The following is a 25,670-nucleotide window of genomic DNA, read 5'->3' as shown; positions in this document are numbered from 1 at the left end:
ATTCTCACCTCAGTGCCTACTCTAACCAGGGAACACACTCTGTAACTCTGGGCATTAAGCTTGCCTCATCTCTACAACGGCCCCCCACAGACGCCGGGGATGCCTGGTTTCACCCTGGAGATACCCAGAAAGGGACCATCTCACAGGGAAAACCAGGACGGGTTCCCCAGCAGTCTGCAGCGCCAGGACACTCGGTTAGAGTAACAGTGCGCTTTACAAGTATCCCACATTTACATTTACTTGTTGGTGGTGCTGAATGCGACTGCCTACTTGGTGTTTGGCTACAGGTGTTGTGAGTCGTGGAACCCTTGTACAGGGGTCCTTACTAGTTTTCTACCTCTGCCAAGGCCATCTACAGTCCACAGTGCCATGCCCACCATGCTGTTCTGCTAAAACACAAAATTCATCTTCACGTCTCTGTTCATTAAGATAATCCATTTTCTCCGGACCATTCCCTGCTCCAAGAGACAGAAAAGAAGTCATGCCTCCCCCACAGTCAGGAATTGCCTACTGACGGCTGTCACGACCACCTCAAAACACTATCAGTTCAGAAAATTCTTGAATACTTTTTCCTATAACCATGAACCTTCATATATTGCCATTTTCCCTTCCTTTACCCTGACTGCAAGCTAAGGACCATGGCACCCTGTTGGTCGACAACAAGGGCATAATGCAAGCTCCTGTGGCAGCGGGGTCTCCCAACCCTTCAGGAGACCCAAACACCTCAGACAGCTCTCCATCAGTCCAAGACCAAGGAATGTTTGAGTGCCATGGGAGAATCAGGGGTCCCTATTCACATTCTGCAGGGGAACTCCATCAGTTTGCGTTACGTCACTGGTATACAGTTGATACTTACAAAAAAATAATCAAACTAAGCTAAACTTAATGTTTGTTGTTGTCCATGTTACACTTAGTGTGACAAGTTGGCAGGCAGAACCTCATTGTGGCTTCACTATATTAAAAAAACTACTTTTTGTGCTCTCAATCTCAATCATTCAGAGGGAACTCCTGGGGGTTATAGATACTGGCAAGAATACTATCATAACATTGTCAGTCCTAGATAGCTTTATTCGATTTCCATATAAAAGTCATAAAAAGCGCATTAAAATACATACCTACAATAAAAACTCAGTTTTACAAATCAAGATATATAAAAATTTGAATAGGTCATACTGGGACATTCTCATTTAAATACATAGTTACTACACAACAAATTGCATAGGTACACTACGACCTAGTAGGGGAATCCTCATTACAGTTAAATTCAGAAATTAAATTTAACCCATGGAAGATCTGCAACTAATTGTAAATTTTAAAAACTTTGCTACAGCACTTATAGTCGTTTCGTCTTGCAATAGAAGTATCTTAAATAGGGCGGGTCTACACTGTCTCAAACCCCAAATCTTTAGCAAAGGTATTAAGTATCTCTTCCTTCCCCATACAAAAAATTTACAGAATAAAACAAAATGGATTGTTGATTGCGTGGAAGAATTATCGCATGGGCATTTGATTAGGTTTTTCGACCAGTCATTTGTGGCTGGGAAAGTTACCAACCTAAAGTAACTACCAGTTCTCAGCTGTGCTAATACCATTCTGTTATTACTGGACTGCTCGGGAGACAAGTAGAGCTGCAAGCCAGGGCCCTGCAATAATGAGTGATGTTGAATAACAGAAGCCTTCTTCCCCTCTATACACCAATGTTGATCTTCCAGAACCACAAAGCAGCATTCCTTTAATGCCTTTCTGGAAATAGAGGATAGTGAGGAGGGCATATTATAGAATTCTGGAAGACCTATGTTAGTTAAAAATTCCATTACATAGGAAAGCCACTGGACGTTTTTAGACCCCTCATGTTTCATACAGTCCGTAATAATCGCCCTATTAAAATCAGTTTCGGTGGAAGTCCATATTGTAATATTCCTAGTTCTATGTTCCATTGGAATTGTTATTGTATACTCATGCCAAAGGTTCTGATGTGGGCGTTAGCATCTTAGTGCTGGTTATCTATTGAAGGTGGTGGTTAAAGCTGTCTCTCTTCTATTAAACCAACTTAACTTAATTCTCTGTCTACTGAAATACTTCACAATCTGGCGACGATCAGGATATCTAAGGAAGAACCTAATTTCTTAAAGAGAATTATTTTGTTTGTTTTTATTTTAGTTTTTTTCAAGATCGGAAAAGAATAATGAACTTGAAGCAGAAAATGTTCTGAGAGACAGTGTTCACCTACATTAAGGTATTTACTACTCTTGTGTAAATTGATTGCACCAGCGGCAGAATTTACTTCATTTCTATGTGTTTTGATTGCACCAGCGGCAGAATTAGTTTCATTTCTATGTGTTTTTAATTGCACCAGTGGGAGCTGTGACTGTGTGTACATAGAAATTTGCGACGGTGTGTACATAGAAATCTGCTTTTGCCTTGCGAAGAGATGTTAATTTTTAATCCAGTATACTAGTGTTGAATCAGACTATGTGTTGAACCAACTGTGAAGTGTGGATTTAAGACATCTGCTAGATGGAAAATACGGACTAACGGGATTTTACATATCTGTGAGGAGAAAGTGTGGATTAACAGCACCTGTTTTTGTGGCACAGCTTGAAATTGTATTATATATATATTTTTTTAAATCGTTCGTTTAAACTTTTCATTGCAGTCGATAAACGAACGCACATAGTGAACGTGCATCATGCTTACTTTTGAACTTGCCGCAGGTGCCTAAGCTCGAGAGGAGTATTCTGGGATGTGCATTTATCTTCGTTCTAAGCGCATCAGTTCATTCTCTCCGGAAACGCTTTGTCAAGGGAAAGGTCATCCAATAGGATATACGTCACCACGCTATTGGGTCACGTTCGGCGGCCATTTTTGCAGAGTCGAATTCACAGTTTTATTTAACTATTGACAAGTTTACCGTGTCTTGATTAAGAAGCTCACTTTCAAGCTTTTCAAATGGATTTTACTTGTATTTGAACTTTTAACGTCTTATAAAGAAGAGATATTTAAGGAAGATTCATTAACATTTACTATCTACCTTCAACAGACGACGGTGTCTACTTTATTTATTTTCTTTGCTCATTATTTACTTGTGTTTAATTATTCTGTTTCTCCACTGTCCATATTTAACAAGAACCTCATTTTTATTCATAGGTATTTGGAATTATTAGTAGGATATTTTTTATTGTGTGTGGAAAATATGTCAAATAAAATTACTTCACCTGCACATTTCTTACCTGTAGCAGGCAATCCTAAAATGAAATGGGATTTATGGTACCCAACATTTTTAGCATATGTGGACGTGGTAGAAGAGGATGGATGTTCTCCCAAGAGAAAATTGGCCCTTTTAAGGAACTGTTTGGGTGGTGCAGGGCTGACGGAATTAGAAAATGTACCTCCTATTGAAGGTATTGGGGGTGGTGATTTGAATATTTTTGAAGTGGTTGTTAAACAGTTAAGTACTGGATTTGGAAGGAAAATTAACACAGTCATGAAAAGATTTAAATTTTATTGCCGTGTACAAAAAGAGGATGAGTCTATTGAAACGTATGTGGCTGCTCTACGTACGTTAGCAGGTTCCTGTGCTTTTGAAACAATACATTTTGAACAGGTTTTGAGGGATCAAATTATGATGCGTACTAAGAGCAAAAAGATTCAAGAACGTTTATGGATGGGAACTGAGACTACCCTTAGTGCAGTGCTTAATATTGCTAAAGGGATTGAACAATCCGAATTGTTTGTAAATGAAATAAGAGGTCAGGATGTTAAAAGTAAAATCGCGATTCCTGAGGTCGCGTTAGTAAAAACATTTCCCAATGTCAAGAAACCTCAATTTGTCTTTGTCAAAAAAGAGATCCTTGGGAAAGATAACAAGTTCTTTGCCAAGAAGTCTCAAATAGTTTGTTATAGATGTGGAGGTAATGATCATGTAGGTAGTTACAGGGGCTGCCCAGCATGGAACAAAATCTGTTTGAAATGTAAGAAGCCAGGACATTTTAACAAGATGTGTAAATCTTCGTCAAATGTTAATTTCTTGTCTTATGAAGAGTGTGGAAGTTCTGTGCAAGGCTCTGAAATTAACAGTCTGTTGTGTGTAGGAGATGAAAAATGTAAAGGGTTCCCTAGTGACATCATTATCATTAATGGGGTGGGGATCTCAATGCTCATTGATTCTTGTGCCTGGTATACCATTTTAGGTAGACATATTTGATAAACATTGGGGTACAATGGAATTGACTCCACCTGATTTGAATCCTGGGGGTTATTCCGGCCATAAAATTGATTTGGATGGTTTTATTTGGGCAAACATCAAATTTAAAGACAGAGCTATAAAAGGGAAGGTGTATATTGCATACAAAGGTGCATCAATTCTAGGTTGGCCTCACCAACATGAACTTGGCATTAAACTAGATCCTAATGCTTCTCCACCAGTGTATGTATTATCACCTGATGAAGATTACATAGCCAATATGAAAGCCAGATTTCCGGCTATTTTTACGGATGAACTGGGAGAGTTTGTTAATTTTAAACATCGTATTATTCTTAAGGATGGTGCCATTCCTGTTCGGCACTGAGTCAGAAATGTGCCACTAGCATATCGTGATAAATTAAAAACAATTTTGTTAGATCTAATATCAAAAAAAATTATTGAACCTGTTGAGTCTTCACCATGGGTTTCGCCAGTGGTTTTGTCACTTAAATCCAACGGCGGACTTCGTTTGTGTGAAGACTTACGCAGTTTAAATAAAGAAATTTGGATCAATAGGCACCCTCTACCTCATATCAATGAGTTAATTTCTACTCTTTCAGGTGCTTGCGTGTTCTCAACAATTGATCTGGCAAGCGTCTACCACCAGGTTGTGTTGCATGATGAGTCCAAATTTTTAACTAGTTTCATAACACCTGAAGGCATGTTCCAATTTTGCCGTATGCCGTTTGGACTAGCTAGTGCGGCGTCTGTTTTTCAGAGACTCATGAAGGAAGTTCTTGAGGGTTGTGATGGGGCTATTGCCTTTCAGGACGATATCTTAATTTATGGAAAGAATTTTGAAGACCATGACAAGAATTTAGAAAGAGTTTTAGCATGTGTACAAAAGAAGGGTTTGACTTTAAAATTTGCTAAGTGCAAGTTCCGAAGAGTGGAATATCTTGGTCATGAGATTTCTTCTCAAGGTATTAAACCTAAGTTGAATCATATTCTAAGTATATCTAAGGCACCAGCACCATCAAACAAAGAACAATTGGTTTCATTCTAAGGGCTTACGTAATTGTATAGCAAATTTGTTGAAGATTATGCTACTAAAGTACATCCTTTAAGATGTTTGTTAAAAAAAGACATTAAGTTTGTGTGGACCAGTGAGCAACAATATGCCTTTGAAATGCTTAAAAAGGAAATTGTTAATGCTCCTTTCTTAGGACCTTTTGAATTAGGTAAAGAGTGCATAGTATGTATGGATGCGATATAAATCTCCATAACATTAACATTAATGTTGCTCTTGGTTCAGTGTTAATGCAAAAGAATAGGGGTGAGGAATATGTTGTTTCATATGCATCTAGGACTTTCCATGGTACCGAATACAACTATTCGACTATTGAAAAGGAACTATTAGCATGCACTTGGGCTGTTGAGCACTTTAGACAGTTTCTTTGGGGAACAAAATTTAGGTGGCGGACAGATCCCAAGCCGTTGATAAATATGTTAGCAGCTGGCGGGGGCAGAACTCTAACTGCGCGTTTAGCTGCAAAGTTGCAAGAGTTCCAATGCACTGTTGAATATGTACCTGGTCATTTAAATGTTCATGCGGACTGTATGTCCTGACTGCCTTTGGTCAATTCTATTCATAGAAGTAATTTTAAAAGCGACACTGATGTTGTTCTTTCTATTGATGATGTTAATGGTGGTTGCAAAGGGGAGTTGTCTAAGGTTATTTTTGAGTCTGAATGGAGAATAGCGAGGAGTAAGACTCTCATTTGTCTTTTGTGGTGAATTATTTACAACAGGGCTGGCCTGAGGAGAGATATTTGTCCGGGGATATTTTATCCTTTTATAAAGTAAAAGATGAACTCATGTTCGATCAGGGTTTCATTGTCGGGGGGACAAAATAGTGCCACCTTTAAGTTTAAGAGAAAGAATTGTTTCCATGGCTCATGAAGGCCATATGGGTATGTCTAGTACTAAAAGGTGTATTCGGGAATTTTATTGGTGGCCTAGTGTTGATAGAATGGTAGACAAATGGGTTAGTTCATGTTCTCCTTGTGCTAGAAGCGATAAAACTGTCAAGCCTTTGGCAGTAGGTTTTTCTCCTATTGAATTTGTTACATGTCCCTGGAAAAAATTAGGGATTGATATTATCGGTCCTCTTGATTTGTCAACTCACAAGGATGTTTTTGATTTAGTATTAATTGATTACTTCTCGAAATGGCCAGAGTTGAAAATTGTTGATAAGATTGGTTCGATTCAAGTGATTGAATTTTTAGACGAGGTTTTCTGCAGAGAAGGTATTACTGCAGAAATTGTATCAGATAATGGTCCGCAATTTATTTGCAAAGAGTTTGAATCTTTTCTAGAAAGGTGTGGTGTTGTGCACAAAAGAGTGTCAAATTATAATCCCCAAGCTAATGGTCAAACAGAACGCTTTAACAGAGTAGTTAAAGAATCCATTCAGTTGGCCGTTAAAAGTAATTTGGATTGGAAAAAGACTTTACGTGCTACTTTACTGTCTTATCGTACTGCTCCTAATTCTGTACAGGTCTATCTCCTTTTGAGATGCTTAGGAGTAGGAAACCTGGTTTTAAACTTCTTCCTTGGTGGATGAAAGTCAAAATGTCTTGTGAATCTTCATTTGATTTTTCTAAGGTTTATGATAAAGTTTCTAAATATCAGGAGAAAATGAAAGGTAGTTGTGTGTCTTCTGGCAATTGTAATGGGAAGATTAAAGTTGGAGATTTTGTGCGAGTCAAGTTTGGCAAAGTTCTTGGCAATAAGTGGAACAAATGGTCTGATCCTGGTAAAATATGGAATTTTAGAAGGATTTCTTTATGCAGAACTTTGAATTCAAGAGTTAGTCCCCAATTTTCCAAGTTATAAACCATTAATGATCCTTTAGTCTATTCTGGAAATTGCTTACAGAATCCTGATAAAGGCAATGAAGATACCTATTCTGCTATGTTAGATACATTTGTATTTAATGATCAAACTACTAATGCTTCTTTTCCTGAAATTGACAATGGTACTGAGAATGATGTTCCTAGAACAATCAATTATGATAATAATGATGATTTCACTGTACTGAATTCTGATGTCACTGAGGTTGTTGTAAGGAAAAGTGCTCATGTAAAACATGTTCCTGTCAAATTGCACGATTATATTCATTGAACGTTTTTTTGTTTGTTTTCAAAGGGGGAAGGTGTGTAGCATTCCTAGTTCTATGTTCCATTGGAATTGTTATTGTATACTCATGCCTAAAGGTTCTGTATGTGGGCGTTAGCATCTTAGTGTTGGTTATCTATTGAAGGTGGTTGTTAAAGCTGTCTCTCTTCTATTAAACCAACTTAACTTAATTATCTGTCTACTGAAATACTTCACATATCTTGTGCCATAACAGCACTGGACTTATCCTGATTAGGTCTACTATATGGACCAGAGCAAGTTCCTTGTGACAAACTTTGGTAGAGGTAGAATTGGGGACAGCTAACAGATAACGCAGGAAAGCGTTTTTCTTTACTTGAATTTCCTAACAATCTGCGACCCCCCAAATGCCGGCCCCGTATAAAGCAGTTGACGCACATTTGGCCTTGTAAATGTCAAGCAAAATGCATAAGGGCCTGCCCCCCAGCTTATTGGCGAACTGTTTCACTGCGCCTATAGCACGCGAGAATGCTAAGTTCCTAGTAGTAATAGCTGTGGTCCAGGTGCCTCTTTTGTTAAAAACAATCCCTAAGTATGAAAAAGTACTAGGTTAATCCTATCTTTGACTGATCTAAAAAAAAGTGTTCCAAGAAACCTTATTTTTTGATGAGCAGCACATGGTAAAAGTTTTCCCAATATTAATCTTTAGGCCCCTTGATCCCATATATACTGAGAAACTAGTTAACGCCTTCTGAAGGCCCACTTGGGTTCTCGCCATTATGACCGCATCATCTGCGTACAATAAAATGGGCACTGCGACACCGTCGATTTGGGGATAATCCACATCTAGTTTAATTAAATAATCTGCCACACTATTGATGTACAAATTAAAAAGAAAAGGTGTCCAGAATGCAGCCCTGACGGACACCTTTCATTATTGGAAATGGTGAAGCGAAGCGGGGGCTGCGAGAAGTTGAGGCGTTTGGCAGGAACGCTCCGTCAGATGTCCAGCAATCCCAGGTTTCACCAGCACTCCCTCCGAGTAATTTTGCACAAGTGGCACCCGGTAAGCAAAGTCCACCAAGCGGTTTTATCCTGCAAGGAGACTAGGGCGGGAAGAGGACCAGCTGCGGCAGATCAAAAGTCGCACTGCACGCTGGTCCTCGCAATCTTGCGGGCAGCCTGTGGGTCGGTCTCCTGGTGTGAGGTTCGGCACAGTTCTAGCAGTTGTAAAAAAGATCAGTGCTCCCTCGAAATTGACAGCACGAGCGGCTCCCCCGAAGCGGGGGCCTCGAGAAGTTGAGGCGTTTGGCCGGAATGCTCCGTCAGATGTCCAGCAATCCCAGGTTTCACCAGCACTCCCTCCGAGTAATTCTGCACAAGTGGCACAACATTGTCACTTTTGGGGCGGGATGTAGCGAAGAGTGAGGTATTTCAACCGTGAGATGCTCGCCTCTTCCCGTTATGGGACAATTTATTAAAACCACCATACCACAAACCCTTAATGAATCTGTTGCTCAAAGAATGCAATTTAAATATTCATTGCTGCTGTGATGTTTCTGGTGATCGTTCTAAAAGTTGCAGGAGGAGTTACAAGGCGATCCAATGGGCTTCAGTGCACAAAGCACCTACAAGAAAAATAGTCTAAATACCATGGTAAGCCAGTATCCAAGGAGTCCTGAAAAAGGTCCTAGGTTAAAAAACTTGATGTCCTATTATTCCTCAAGGCAGTTGGAAGCTTCATCAACTGAGAGTAACCTAGTATCTTTCTTCTTAGCACTGGACCAACATTTCCTGGGTAGGTTTGAGCAGCACTCCAAGAAGTGACCAAAAAACTCCACTGTATCTATGCAGAGATCCGCAAGTGGTGAAGTTTACTTTTGTCATGCCGTTCACATTGATTTTCAGTATGGTGTTTGTCCCAGGCTGTAAAATCAGTGCGAACAGCACCATGCGCAGAGCAAGAGGGCGCTTCTTCTTTTCTTGCCACTCAAGTAGTAAGGTTTCTCAAAGTGACTGGTGGCGATCATCCGCGACCACCTGCGTTGAGAAATCTGACCACCCACGTTGAGAAATCTCATGAGGAGGTGGATTTTCCGCGCTCACGCTTGCCAACTTGACGTTGGCAAGCATGAGCGAGGAAAGAATTCCGCTCCTTTGAAACTCCACAGAGTACGAATACTCCGTAAATGGAGTGGAGTTCACCATCCATGTCTATTCCTAGGATACGGGGCCGGGAAGTGTGTTAAAACCCAAAGTAGTAGCCAGCTTAGATCATATTATTATTAATTGCCCTTTGATGCCATTAACTTTATCCATTAGCTTATTGGAAAAAAAAACCTTCAACATACTTTTCTTCAATGGAAACTAGTGAGATCTCAGCAATTGTTTTTTTCTTTCATTATTAAATGCACATATAGGAGTTGACTTGGCTGTGAAATATCAGCACTATGCGTCTTGACCTCTTGTCGTGTTTCCATAACATGAAAGGCCGCCAACCATTAAATCTTTGCCTTAAGTGCTCTCGATGTGTCAACAGAAGCACTTTCATTGAAAAAATACCCCATGTGTCAATAGGGAACTCATAATATGGCAGATATGCCAATGCAGGCAGTGGAAGTTCTTGGATCACCCAGTGGCTCTGTGACCTATCCAGAATAGTCTAAAGGTTAAAGGATACTCTATCCAGATTAGTCTACAGGATCTCCCAAGTACGAAGTAACGGGTCACCCAATAATTGCCAAAGTAAATGTATGTGGTGCATGTTTAACAGTTTTGTATATTATCTTTAATTGCAGTTTTGTAGGCAGAGCTGTATTTTAAATGCAGCTTTTAGTATGTGTGACAACAGGCAAATCACTTGCAATACTCTGTGCTGTTTCTTGAAGAGTGCAGCCTTTTTTAGGTCTCGTTGAGCGTTGGAGCGCGCATGCGCCCCTCGCTCTGCGAGGCGTCTTGTAATCGATAAGATTTCTGAAGGGGACTTGAAGCCTTGCCATCATTTTCATTGGCTGGCGTCATCATTTATGCTAAAAGCTGGCTTGTTATTGTAAATGAGGCTTCTTTGTTACCTCCCTGTCTCCTTTTCGGCCGGCCATCCGGACTCGATCGTTTACTTGCGGCATTAGACTGTCTCCTTCAATTAGTCTGTAAAGCACTTTTTTTACCATTCATTCACTAAATGGCGCCAGCTTGGTATATTTTTCTCAGGGTTGATTTACTTTTCCCTTATTTGATGTTTACTCAGCTGATTCGTTCTTTGATTGTTGGCTTACTTTACTAATCTGAGCTGCAGCTACAATAGCATTTAATGGCTCCCATAGTTAACATTTAAAATTACACGTACACCCTACCACAGACTACTTTTTAGTAGCACACATGGAGAGGGCGCTCTCGGCCCTGTGGCAGGGCAAGGGTTTGGGGGCAAGTGTCTGCTGTTAAATTGGTGACATAAAGACCCTGCTGGCCAAGTGGCGAGTGTGGGCAAGGGGCCTTCTGGCCCTTGGGCCGTGGCCGGGAGGAGTGCTCAGCCGTGCCCTTTGGAGGGGTAAGGGCCCAGCTGGCTTTGTGTCAAGGTGAGGAGTGGGGTTTGGGGCACTACCAGGTTTGTAAGGGGACCATGGAACATTGTAGTGGACTGGGACAAGGGGCCTCCTGGCCCTGTGGCAGGGACAGTGGTGTGGGCATGCCCAGGGATGGGCAAGGGGTCTGCTGTGCCCGTGGCAGGTTGAGGCCGCAAGTCAAGTCCTTCATAAAATACACCTTTTAGCTAATCCTGTTTTTGTTTTATCCAACAGCGCATTGCATTGTGGGAGTTGTAGTTGCTCTTAAAAGACACTACAAGTCCGACCATAGGAAGTGGGCTAAAATGCCCAGACCGGCTGAGGGTGGCAAGTAAAACTGGCGCCAGGCTTCAGATAGCGCTAGCGCTAATTAATGGTGGAAGGCGCTACACAAGTGATGTTTTAGCTCGGGGCTACGTGGCAGCACTGTGCATCATCGGGTCCCCAGGAACCAAAACCTAGAGCAAAATAATAAACCCATCCCTTCGCTGTTTTCAGTTGGAAGAATTTCACTGGGTGAGGGCGGGTGTCTAAACATTTAGGGCCCGATTCACAGAATGAACTTAAGACTCAATCCTAAACTTACTACTATTTTGGTATTCACAGAATGCACTTACCACTTTTGGCATTCACAGAATGAACTTACTACTTTTGGTATTCACAGAAGTTAGGATTTTGTCTTAAGTCTGTCTTAAGTCTGTCTTAAGTTTGTCTTAAGACAAACTTAAGACAAAATCCTAACTTCTGTGAATACCAAAAGTAGTAAGTTCATTCTGTGAATGCCAAAAGTAGAAAGTGGATTCTGTGAATACCAAAATAGTAGTAAGTTTAGGATTGAGTCTTAAGTTTATTCTGTGAATCGGGCCCCTAATCATCAAAGGGGAATGGATCACTTGTCCTGCTCAACCATTAGGTATGCAGGAATGAGGATGTCCCAGTGAAAAAGACCCTCATGCACGTGATGGGTATGGTGGTATCTGAAGCAGTATATCTTGGTTCTCCGCTTATGGATCACGTGTGTGCATAATCATTAGGTCTATTTTTGGTTTATGCAGCCTCCACCAGGAGGTTCTTACCAATGGTTGACGCAGTAGTGAGCCAGTGATAGGGGTTCTGTTAAAAAGACACAACAGTCGGGAGTTCTGATTCTTTATTGTATTTGGTTGTTGGTCCGGTAAACTCTATAGGAGTGCATCACCTGGACTGAGTTACGAGTACTGGATGCACTCAGAGTGGTTAAAAAAGGGGGGGAGTTGTGGGGGTATTCTTAAAAAAAGGTCGACATGTTTCTGCCTCTATCTGCCTGGGTTTAGGACTTACGGGCATTCATCAGGACCGGTGGTGGGAAAACGTGAGGTTTAACAAAGATAAGTGCTCAAATGTGAAAGAAAAAGGTATTGACCTGTTTCTCTGGACTGGAGGTCTTATGGTACCTGTAAAGAGTAAGCACAAGGTTTTCGGCATACATACAGGGCGGGGGGAGGGGGACATATACACCAAGCAGGTAACCTCACTTGGCAAAAACCCAGATTTGCAAATAAAAGGAGCAGAAACCTGAAAGACATCTTCCCACCACCGGTCCTGATGAATGCCCGTAAAACCTAATGATTATGCACACACGTGATCCATAAGCGGAGAACCAAGATATACCGCTTCAGATACCACCATACCCATCACGTGCATGAGGGTCTTTTTTCACTGGGACATCCTCATTCCTGCATACCTAATGGTTGAGCAGGACAAGTGATCCATTCCCCTTTGATGATTAAATGCTATTTTGGAAAGTGAATGGATCCACAATTCATCTCCCTCACCCTTGATAAGAAGGGTGTCTAAACATGTCAAGACGGTGTCTGTAGGTATTAGCTTTCCTAGCGGAGGTCGAAGCCTGGTGACCTGGGGTGGAAAGTAGGGACATATTGAGAGGGAGGAAGTGGCACTGAGATGGGGCGAGTGCAGGGTGGGAGGCATGCTCTGCAGGATTTGTGAGACTGTTTGTGGGGTGGGGGAGTTATTGACTGTAGTGTTTAGTGACTGGGGTAGGGGTGGGGGGAGTGGCATGGTTTAAAAGGAAGGTAGAATGATGCGAAGCGTGACCAGAAATGCCTAAATGGTGCTGTTACAATGACACAGAGTGCATTTTTATGACCCTAAATCTCGCATGCCCGCTTCTGACAATAATATCGAATTCAGAATTATTTTATAAATTCTGAGAGAAATGGACCGTTTCGGCGGTGTACATCTTGTGAAGAATAGGCCACAATAGAGCGCTTGTACTGCTAGTCTGTTTCTAAGTGCTGTCTTCCTGCTGCAGTATGTCCAACGTGGGTCTCAGAGGGCCTCATCATGCCAGATGCTTATGTTAGGTAATTGTGCAAACAATGGCCATAACTTATATATTTTAACAATGGCCATAAATTATATATTTTATGTAGTGAATGGTTATCACAATATTATGTCGTGGACCCGAGGATCACGACATTTTATTTTTGTGAGGACATCAGGTTGTGGATTACTTAATTCCATTAATTGTGTAACGGCCAGAGCTGCCGACTTTGGAGCTGGAGAGACAGGTTCGAGTCTTAGCATCGGGTCAACATCTTATGATTCTGGGCAAAACACTTCATCTCCCCTTGCGTACAAAAAATGAATGTGTTCTTGTTTAATGCAACTGGTGCTCATGTAAAGCGCTCCAATACCTTCGGGTCGAGTTGGCGCTATATGAAACTGCAAAAATGGGGCAGGACACACACTGCCAAGTACTCCAATGTTATAGAGATGTAGCGTGCCACGGGGGATTCACTCTCTACTCCATAGAGTGTTAGACGTATATATTTGATCAAGTTGCATCTCCTGATTAGGAGATGTCCCCCTGTGCACAACTATGATGACCCAAATAGAAATAGGTGAAGATTTAAACACAAACAGATAGTCCTCAAAATAAACAGTTCTGTTTTGATGTTGATGTTTATTTACATCAGAAGATGATATTCATTCATATCAAATTTTGTTCTTGTTGAAGCGAGACATCAAGTAGATAAGATTACATCAATCCCAATACATTTCAGGCATCCCAGTGCCCTTCATCAGGGGTAAGCATCTATAATGGAAACAAGTAACATAACTTACATGAAGAATGTACCCCTATAGATGTATAGTGGAGTAAAGATATATATGACCTTATCTCCCCATATAGTGAAGAGTGGAGTAACTGATGGACTGGGGAAAAACAATTTGTGTACACGATAAAGAAATACAGATAAGCCAGTGCGACATCATGAAACCATGGAAGCCACAAACGGTGCGAAGATTAGTCAAAAAAGTGTGCTGAGAAGCGAGTGAGCTGGGAAGTGAAAAACCAAGCCTACCCTCTATTTCAGTGAGAAGAGTGAAAAGGGGTGTAAACAGTGTCCAGTTACTATGAGCGCGTGAAGTGCGGACGGCGTATAAACCAGAAAGTGAAAACAGAAGTGTAAAGCCAGGAATATGACACTCGTAACCAAGATGAGAAACCATAAATGAGCCTCATTCAACAAGTATGCAACCACCTAAAGGGCAAAACATAATCACGAGTCAATATAACGAACTTCCGCTAAAGAAGAGCACAGGAGTTCAGGGCTGGAAAAGTACTGACAAAGATAGTGGTCCTTCAAGCGTGCATATACAAAGTTCAGTGGCCGGTAATGTGTTGAAGACACAGCCAGCCTTCATAAAGTTAAAATGCAGCAGGGTGGTTGGCCGGAAACTTCAGTGAGGTGACGTCAGTGTGATCAAGAGATGCAATATGGTGGACAATGCATAAGCGATATGGAGCGCCATCTTAGACTGGAGCTTCCCTCTTGTGGTGAGCCCTGAGTAGATAATTGTGTGCCAGTGCTGCCAATAACTAAAAGGTGAATGTAAATAGTAACCGCGATGAAGCGTAAATAGTTATAAAAGGCAAGCGAAGAGAAATTACAAATAACCAACATTTAACCATGTCAACATGTCTAAAAAACATATTAGAAACATAGAGATGCTAAATGTGTGGCGACAAAAATGTTAAAATATACACTGTAAATCCTAGGTGCAAGGAGATATAAACAATGAAAATAATAATAGTGGTGCACGGGAGAAGGCGCCAAGTTAAAGAGATCATGTGTATGAAACCACATGTACTAGGTCATATATAATGTAACAAGGTTACAGTGGGGAAGTACATAATACTAATTTACAGATAGCACAAGAATTCCATGCAATCATTAAGGCCATAAGGTTTTATGGTATTCAGAAAACGGATCGAATGACCTCTCTTTGAAGTCACCTTTTGTCCACTCTCTCTTTTTTCTCTACAACTTCAAGGATGAGAAATTGCAATTGGCAGATGTTGTGTTGTTTGTTTATGAAGTGGGCCGCCACCACAGATATAAGATTCTTTGTGGGTCTGTTGCTTTTGTGTTCCAAAATATGAGTACCGATTTTCCTCTCCGTTTTGCCTACGTAGCTCAAGCCACATGGGCATTTCAACAGGTAAATCATGTTTGGGGTATTGCAGGTAGCAGTAACCTTAAGCTTGATTTTGGAACCCTTCATAGGGTGAGTTATAGAAGAGCCTTGAATTATGTTGTGGCAATTGCTATTGTGACATGGTTGTAAGCCCTTGTGGTAGATTTTCGTCAGGGAGTTTAGTCAGCATCTCTTCAGGATTTTGTCCTCTGGTATATGCAAAAATAGGTTGGTTCAAGAGGTAATATAGGCCAGTGTTTATTGATTATACTTCTGAAGCGATGACTTATAGTTGAATATTTGGAGACAACTACCATCCGGTTTTGAGGTAGTTTTTCTTTCTTGTTGAGCAAGTCAGTGCGGTTTGTATTTCCACATTGTGATTTGGCTTGTTCAATGATTTCTTTAGGGTAACAATGTTCAGTGAATCTTGTGAGCATGGCATCTATTTGTTGTCAACATTGTTCGAGGTCAGATATGATTGTTTTAACCCGCAAGCATTGTGAGTATGGTAGATTATTTTTCAATTTGGATTGATGAAAACTGTTGAAATGTAAAATGCTGTTCCTGTCAGTATGTTTGCGGAAGATATTGGCCCCCGGTTTATCATTGATCCTTTGAATAAGTACATCTAAGAAAGCAATTTTGTCTGGTTGAAAATCGAATGTAATTGAATACGTTCGTGTATCTGGTTAAGTCTATTAAGAGCTAATGTGAGATCAGTGTGTGAACCTGTCCACATGATGAAAATGTCATCAATAAATCGTGCAAACAGTTTAGTATGCTCTCGCCATACTGGGTCATTCAAAATATGTTGTTCCTCAAAGCAATGCATGAAAATATTGGCACACGATGGGGCAGCACAATTGCCCATTGAAGTGCCGGACAGTTGTAAGAACCAATGATCCTCTCATTGAAAATAACTCTGATACAAGCTAAACTGCATAACCTCCAGTAAAAATAATTGTAGGTCAGGATCTAATGTCGAGTGTAGCAACACATGTTCAATCGCTTCTATGCCAAAGTCATGCGGGATAGAGGTGTGTAATGCTTTTACATCAACTGTACACAGCCACAACTCTTCTTCAGGAGAAATCGTGATTTGACTGATCTTGGAGATGAAGTCCGTAGTGTCTCTGATATATTTATTGATTTTAGTTACAAATGGTTGTAAGTACTTGTCAATAAATTTGCCAACAGGCTCGTGTATACTTCCTCTAGTTGAACCCAAAGCAAAAATTGCCTTAAACAGAGGATCCTTCGCCCCGTTCGAACTTGAAAGAGGCACGAGACAGGGTTGCCCTCTATCCCCGCTACTATTCCTACTGGCGCTGGAACCCCTGATCACAGATATCCTAGCGAAGAGACAAATCGCAGGAATAACGATAAACAACACAACAGCCAAAATCGCGGCCTACGCAGACGATCTATTAATCTTGACAAACGACCCCGCCGATTCCATAACAGCACTCATGAGCACAATAGAGACATACACCAAACACTCAGGCTACAAACTTAACAAGGACAAATCCGATTGCATGCCACTGAACGTGCACACCACCAGAGAAGTAATAGGAAGCATAGGGCTAGCATGGCAGCCAAAGGCCACCAAATACCTAGGTATCCAATTCAAAAGGAATCTAAGAAGCACTCTAGAACTTGACGAAACAGTTACGCTGAATAAAGTTAAAGACCTTCTAGACTCATGGTCACCCAAGTTTATCATTTGGTGGGGCCGCATAGAAACAATCAAAATGATGGTCACGCCAATAATTAACTATCTAGCAGACATGCTCCAACTGCCCTTGACAGAGGACTTCCATAAAAAATTAGACCTAATGATCAACAAATGTATATGGTAGGGCAAAAAAGCGAAGATAGGCCTACGCAAGCTCAGATTAGCAAACAAACGAGGCGGGCTTAACATAGCGGACCCTAAAACGTTCCAACTAGCATTCATAGCCAGACAAGGAATGCACTGGGTGCTACCCACCCAAAAATACACACCAACCTAGCTAACCATAGAGAGAGCGATGCTAAACCACTCTTCCCCACTCACTCTCCTAACAGCGAACAGCAAGCACTCAACAACAACCCCATCCTAAAGTTCACAAAACAGGCTCTACTGATAATAGACCGTAAACTAGAGGTCAGCATCATAAATTCATGGTGGGAAACACTCTGGGGGAACCACAACATTAAATACAGAGGCAAAACCTTAGATATGAGTGCATGGAAAAGCCGGGGGATCCAATTCCCAATACAACTAGAACCAGAAGGAGCACCATACAATTTCAACAACCTGAAAAAAGAACACAATCTACCAGACATAGAACTCTATAACTTTCTAGCCATTAAAACAGCCCTAATGAAGGCAAAAATACACAGACAAACCCCCTCTATCTTCCAACTAATCGAGAACATAAACAAAACAGGCCACCAGGTCTCGCTTCTGTACAAACTGCTCCGACCATCCATGTCCAAGCTCAAGGATAAAAAAATGACCTACTGGGGAACCCAAACTAAGGCAAAACTGTCACAACAAGAGCTACACACCCTGTGGGCTTCCCCATCTAAGTGCATGATATCCCTAGTAATCGTGCAAACAAAATTCTGGCTGTTACACCAAGCCTATTGGACACCAGCACGGCTAGCAACAATAGGCCTAATAGACAATGATATATGCTGGAACTGCGGCCTAGAAAAAGGGGACCTAGAACATATCATCCTCAACTGCACTAAAGTCAAAAACTTCTGGACACAGGTTTTAGCTTTCACCAACGACACACTAAGCAGCAACATCAAGCTGAAGTTTGCCTCTCTAGCCACAGCACTGATCTCACAAGAAGTCAAGACACAACAAGACAAAAACCTCCTTGACTTTCTACTCTCCTCAGCAACAAAAATTATACTCACAAACTGGAAAGACACATCCAAGGCCACCTTCAAAGGCTGGCTCAATTGGGTGATCTTCCTAAGGGGGGCGGACACCACCACCCTTAGAAACACGACAAGTAGACATCACGACAGAGCGATGTGGACCAAACTAGACAAACACATGGACACATTCAAACCGCCATAGCCACACCTCTTCCTCCAACATAAGAAACGTCCTCATGCCCACCGACCCCTGACCGGTACTGGCGCAATTCCTGTCAAACAAACCGCCTCCACTTTATGGTTTATGTTTTATGTTTGTATGTCTCCTTTTTGCACAAACATCGGCGAATAACAATCAAAACGCCTGTTGATATTTGTTACGTGTAACCTGTAAATACCAATAAAAACATTTTAAAAAAAAGAAACAATGGGTCTGAAAGGTGGTCGATGTAAGTCCTTATGTACCTTCGGTAACGTACAGGTGTGGTGATTTAGGGTTGGTCTGTATTAAGTATCTTTTTACCCTTTCCGTTATTACTCCATTGTCAACAGCTCTCTGTACGATGTCTTTCGCTATTTCGAAAAACTGGTTGATAGGATTGCAATTCAGTAGAGAGTAAGTATCAGTGTCCATTACATGAGCAGTAACTTGTTCTTTATAGAAACAGCTATCCATAATTACAAGAGCAGCCACCTTGTCAGCATTTGGGCAAACTATCGCCTTGTTGTTGGCCAGTTTCTTGAGACTTTTCTTCTCTTTGATGGTGAGATTCGAATGTTTAGACTTGCGTTGAAATTTTAGAGTCGATAATTCATGTCTCACCAGGTTCTCAAAAGTATCTAAGCTTTTGTGACTCACAGGTGCTAAGAATGTTCTCTTGGGTCTCAATTCCCTAAGTAAGTTGTTCTCATCAGTTTCCTTGTGGTTGACTATGTTCTCAAAATAATGCCTTAAATGCAAATTTCTCATTAGTTTGAAGAAGCTGGTTTCAAGCTCCAAAGTATTCGTGTTGATAGTGAGGACAAAAGATTGACCTTTCTGTAGGGACTGTGTATCAAAAGGTGTAAGGTGTAAGGTGTAAGTTGGTAAGTGGAGATGTTAATCACCAAGTTATTTCTGTCTAAGTTTTTTTCCCCCTGCCTTTCCTTCCGGTGTTCAGCGAGATCCTTGTTGTTGAGGTATCCTTTTCTTTTTCTGTTTCTTTGACTCCTCCTGGGTTGTCCCGATCTCTTGTGCCTTTTTCCTAAAAATGAACCACAGCAGTTTGAGGTGCATCTATGCTTTCAACTGACCCAGGTTGTGAAACAGTTGTTCACGATGTTCTTGTGCGTGTCTCGCTGTCTGATACCATCGACTATAAGTTGGGGGAAGGATATTCCTGAGCAGAGGTTTATCCCGATGCAGACAAAACAGACCGTATAATCCCAACACTGAAACTGAAACATCTTCTTCAGACAGCGAGACAAGCACAAGAACATCGCGAACAACCGTTTCAGAACCTGGGCTGCCATCTTGAGACCTCTGGTCATGCAAATAATGGAAACATTTGTCAAATGCTACCTTGTGAACCCATAGGAGCCCCTGACAATACTTCAAGCTTCTGAAATAAATTTTTTAAATTTCGAAGAGTTAGTTCTGTAGAACATGTGATAGTTTTGCCAGGAAGATTTTTTTAAATAGAGTTTCTCTTCCAAATATTCATATAGTAAAAGACTTCCTGCAGAATAATTCTGCTATGGGTGCCCTTAAAAGTGATGCTAAGATTAGGCCCCATGCTAACTGTGAGTCATTATAATTATATCAACAAATATTTATAGTGGTTTGTGATATAATTTGGCACATTTGCCAATAAACCACCAGGCCCCTTCTACTGTTGTGGGTATACTACTGGCTTGTCCCTATTAACCACCAGTAGTGACCCAACGCCAAATTTCTCCAGGATTTACATGAGCCTTTGGCCCAACCATCCGGAATATTTAGAGTATAGTGATCAATTATCCACTTTTAGTGATACGCAATCGTCTACCCCTCCTCCACTGCCAGGCAGGGCACTTATGATGTCCATTCTGATTCATGCAGTCAAGGGGTCAATGGCCAGTGTGACTAGTCATGGGAAGATTGGACAACCCTACACTCTGAAATAACTCCCTTGTGACCTATATTTCTTTTATAAAAGTGAAATAGAATTCAACATGGGCTGAATATGGCCTAAACAACAACAACATCCAAGAAGATACCCATGTTTATAAATATTCACATTATTTATTTATTTTCTTTGTTTTTATCAAAAAGCGTTTTACTTTCTTTTGCAACAAGGTTGGATTTTCCGTCCTGTCGCTTCTCTATCGAGTCACAGATGACTTTGTTCTGACATATCACGAACCGTTGGGCACAGACCTTAACGATTTCATAAATATAAACATTGAGAAATTGACGAAGCTGACCGGCATAGAGCGACTAAATGTGATTTACTAATTCTAATAAGCCTGCTCTATAATGAGATCTAACCCTGCTGATATAATATGTGTGTAGACGCTTCATTTCGTTTACAGTATATACAAGGTTTCTAGAACGTGGTATATCAATTAAGAGATATAGCCACACAAGACAGTAACTGCCAGTGGCCCTCTCTCATATAGTATCAGCACTAGTATTCCCTGGGTGTGTCAATATTGGTCTGATATCTGGCTAAGGTCCTGAGGAAGGTGGTCTTGCCCTTCTTTAAGCCACCGAAACGCTCGTCGACCAATGCTGCTATATGCAGTCACTTTAATTGTTCGTGGAGATTGTAAAACCTTTTGTCTCCCACCCTCCAGATATATGTATTAGTTAATGTGGTATGAGTGTATATGAGATGGAACGTATGTGAGGTAGAATGTATGAATAATTTCTTTTGTTTTCTTACTCGGGGGTTATTGATGCAAAGACTGGTTGGCATCCAAATGTTATGTAATAATTCCGTAATATTATCTGTATATGTTTAACATATTGGTTTTACATTTAAAAAAAGCAAAAGGAAGTAAACATATTTTTGATAAAACAAAGAAAATAAATAAATAATGTGAACATTTATAAACATGGTTATCTTCTTGGATTTTGTTGTTGTTTAGCCCATGTTCAACCCATGTTGAATTCAATTTCAGTTTTATAAAAGAAATATAGGTCACAAGAGAGTAATTTCAGACTGTGTTGTTGTTTTCCCCTCTCTCCCTGATCTCAAAATAATCTGTTTAGAGGGGGTCCCCTAATTTTGCTTGAGATGGGACAACCCTGACATTCTTTCTAAGAGAGACAGGGGGGGGAAACAGTATGCCATTAATCCTCACTTGTGGGAATGTATTTGTGTACAGTAGTGAAGTGTATGTTAGGAAAAGAATTCCCAAATAAGATTACTCGAGTACAAGAATATCCAGTTTTTCAAAAACCTATTGGCATATTTGGAACTTGTCCTTGCAAGGTATTGGCATGTCCATTGCAAACAGGAGCTCAGAGGGAAAAGACGCAGGTTGCCCTCCACTCACAATTATTCAGCACACAAAAAACCTGCTCTATATCTAATAGATAGAGAGTACCTGAACAACACCTGCCTCCCTTCCTGGTGAGGATACTTATAGTACACGCGATACTTCTGCTGTACTTACAGGGTGTTCCTATCTCTTTCCTAAAAAACACAATCCTGCCTTTGTCTGTGACTCCACCACCAGTTCCTAACACCCTTTCATCATTAAAAGTGTGTAAAAAGTGTGTGAAAAGTGGGAAGGTACCTCACGGAAACAACCGCCAGGGAACTACTGATAGGTTCTCATCAGTGTGTTCCACTTATCATCATCGGTACCTTTCCACTGAAAAATAAATGTGCAGATGATGTGTCCAACTCAATTAGTGAAACAATCTGAAAGAACCTGACCCCTGTGTGGTTCTAACCCGCTAAAAACAAGCTAGACACTTCCTCGCACTACAATCAATTTGTATTCACTGCTGGGTGTCTGCTCACATTAAAAACAGAGAGCTACTGTCGTACTTCGTTTCAACTTATATGAAGCCAACATGTTTCATTTGCACTCGTTATCGGTAACTTCTACAGGGCTAGGAGTCAGTCCACGCTACACTGGGACTTCACAGCTTAATACCTGGTGGTTGCCAACTTCTGGCATACTTACAGCCACCAATTCGGAAAACGTGTGCGCATCCACGTTTCCCAATATTCAGGTCTCAGTTGCACTATGTCAATGGGACCTCTAACGTAGCGTTCGGTCTATTCGCTCCCCGCTGCCTGAATATTGGGAAACGTGGATGCCCACACGTTTTCTGAACTTGTGGCTGTAGGTATGCCAGAAGTCACCAGTCTTAGGGTGTCTTGTTCCTTGCATGGGCATAAAGCTATTTTGATCAAATGTACTAGGGAGGGGATTACTCTAGTTGAATGGGTTGCTAGGGGTTTAGCTATTATTTCAGTTTCTATATTAATAAGAGGAATTGGGTTGTAGAAACTTCCGCTGTCAGGAGGACGTCACAGCTTTGGAACAACTATAATGGTCGCCATGCAGAGATCTTTCGTAAGAGTCCTCACTTGCACCACTTCTTTGACTTCCATGATCAAATCTTGTATCTCCACAGAACAAAGTTTCTTGACTATTTTGATCAAGAGGCCATTGCGCCCAGGTATTTTTCTAATATTCATGGCTACAAAAGTGTCCAAGAGTTCCTCCAACATCAGTAGTGTGTTCAGTGTCACACACACCTCCTCAGACAGGCAACCTACCAGCACATCTGCTAGCGTTTCACCCCATGTTTTCCTGTCTAGGAAAGGCAGTGCGGGGCATGCTTAATATAAGTTATGACATTACTTGGCAAATGTCGCTGTAATAGATTGCAAGCCAGAAATCCTATTTACCGTGCCAGCTCCCAGTTCAGGGACTGCATTATACCCATCCTGCTTCATTGCTTGCCAGTGTATTCATTTTCCGGATTTGTCACGTAAGTCATAATGTGTGCTATTGCCAAGTGCCTTTGTTGAGTGTTGCAACTTATGCATTATTGATAGCCAAAGCAAGGTCTCTGTTTGTTTGCTAATATATTAATTTTCTACCTGTTGGAGCTCACTAGGGCCATTAGGGATTTTTCTCAGATTTTCTTTTGTTTGCATAAATATGCCATAATTCCCCCCTGTGTAACAGTTTCATAAGCTTTGCATACCCTCCGGATGAGGCTATGCCTATATTCATCATGAAATATGTCACGCCCAGATTGTTAAAAGGTAGTGTCGGTGATCCACCGCCCATTCAGTTTGCAAATGCCCTGAGGCAGATCAGCATCCCATCCAGTGTTTAATTTGTAAAAGAAATAGTACTGGTGCCTGGAGAGCTAATTAGAAGCCCTGTGCTGCTACAATTAAACGTTGGTGCAACGGATACCAAAGCTGGCAGTCTTAAATCCACCATGTGCCTGGTAATCCACTGCCAGACGCTCCCTGTCCTTTTGTCTCACTCCTGTGGGTCCCCACTTTCTCCTTTTGTGACGGTTGTGCCATCTTTCTCATCGTCCATCTTCCTGATCTGTGTGTTTTCCCCTTGATCCAGAAAAATAAGTGCTGGTGCCACCCACCAGTAACCACCGGCTCAAATTAAGCACTTATCCTATCCCATAAGCAACTCTTCTGGGGCAAGATGTCACAGACCTCTGGGAATGATTGGGCCCCTGTCACTCATGTCTACGGATTAGCATGTAAGTATGGAATAATAAGTGTATTTCCTATCTTCCAGATGCCTGGGCCTCCCACCTATAAGTGTACTTGATAATGGGTCTTGTGTGGGTTCCTACTGCACATCTTGCTTCTTACCCGCAAAAGCATTGAAGTCTCGGACTTTGATGGCAATATGACTTCTCTAATCCAGGGGATAATCGGTTCCAGGAATACGTGTGTTATTGTCGGATAAATAAAAACACATATAAGGGTCCACGTCTGTCCACCTAGTTCACCAAATGCAGCCTGGAATCTGTCCTGGGTGTCTGCCTAATATCCCAGTACTTTAAGGGGAAAAGTCTTATGTAAAAGGACAACCACTCTTTTAGATCCTCAGTTTGAGCCTGAAAGAAACTCCCTTTTATAGCCATGTCTACTTAGGAAATTGTATATATTTCCTAGAAGATGGCTTTCATGTAGCATTTATATACTGGGCATATTCATGTAATTGACATATTCAAGCACAACCACTCTCGCTTTCTTGGTATTTAAACAATTCATGTTCCATGATGTCTCACAGAATTGACCTGCTACTTGCGAACAATTCAGTGTCATTGGGTGTCATCATTTGTGTGTGTGCCATATACTATATCTAACACAGAAGTAAAAAAGTACCTGCAATTTAATTCCCAGTTGCGCCTCTTACACCTCCCATAAATATAATATTAATCAACTTGTTTTTATCTAGCATTGTACAAAAAACAGAACAGAACACAAGGAAGGATCTGTTCTAATCTCACATCTCTCCTATATATTAGCCACTCCCCTTTCTTAGAAAACGGCTTATGTCACACAGTATGTGAAGGAATTTTGGATTTGAAGTCTCAATGCGATGATTCTCTGTGGATTAGTCCCATAATTGGGCTTTAACTTTTAAGCCCCTTCTGTGTTTGACGTTCAGATGCCCTCCTGTCCATGATTCACTCATCCTATTATTAATTATTTGTAGGTTGAAAGCTAAATGTTCATTCTACCACTGGGCCCTTGTTCAATATTTCACCAGTTTAATTTTCAGCTGCAGTCTTCTACAGTCGCAGATGTGATTGACTTAGGTTGAATCCCTGATCTTCCGTTCCATTGGTGTCTTCTGAGCCAGATGATACATCATGTTCCATCTTAGTGTTGGTTCTTTAACCATTGATTTTGATTTTATGTAGGTCTCTTATCTCCAGACATTTAAAACCTAGGAGGGCCACAATCTGAGGCCATGTCAAGTCTGATGCCCATCTAGGAGGGTACAGGAAGACCAGTCCCTCTATTCTTCCACCCAGATCCATGTGGGCTCTGGATTATCAAAGAAATAGACTGTCACCCACTAAGGGGCGTCATACAGAGCAACACATTTTATTGACAGTTTTTTTCAACAACGCTACAGCAAGACATTGTACATAAAAGTTATGTATAAATATAATATAAATAGCAATTTGTGTAGTCTCGTGAAACCTTCACAGAAGCTAATCATGCACAGAAAAAGCTTAGCAAGTTTGCCCCTACAAAGTAATTGTACAACTCACCAATTTTGAGCAACACCTTCACAATTATTAAGTCCTTTCTACAAATATTTTTCTGGAATATCTCTACATGGGGAGCACACGACACTGATTGTTTTTGTTTTACTTCCACATATTGATAGGGAGCGTTGCAAACAAACACTTT

The sequence above is a fragment of the Lissotriton vulgaris genome, chromosome 5, assembly GCF_964263255.1.
Source record: "Lissotriton vulgaris chromosome 5, aLisVul1.2, whole genome shotgun sequence".
Classification (NCBI taxonomy): Eukaryota; Metazoa; Chordata; class Amphibia; order Caudata; family Salamandridae; genus Lissotriton; species Lissotriton vulgaris.
This window is presented reverse-complemented; position numbering follows the sequence as displayed.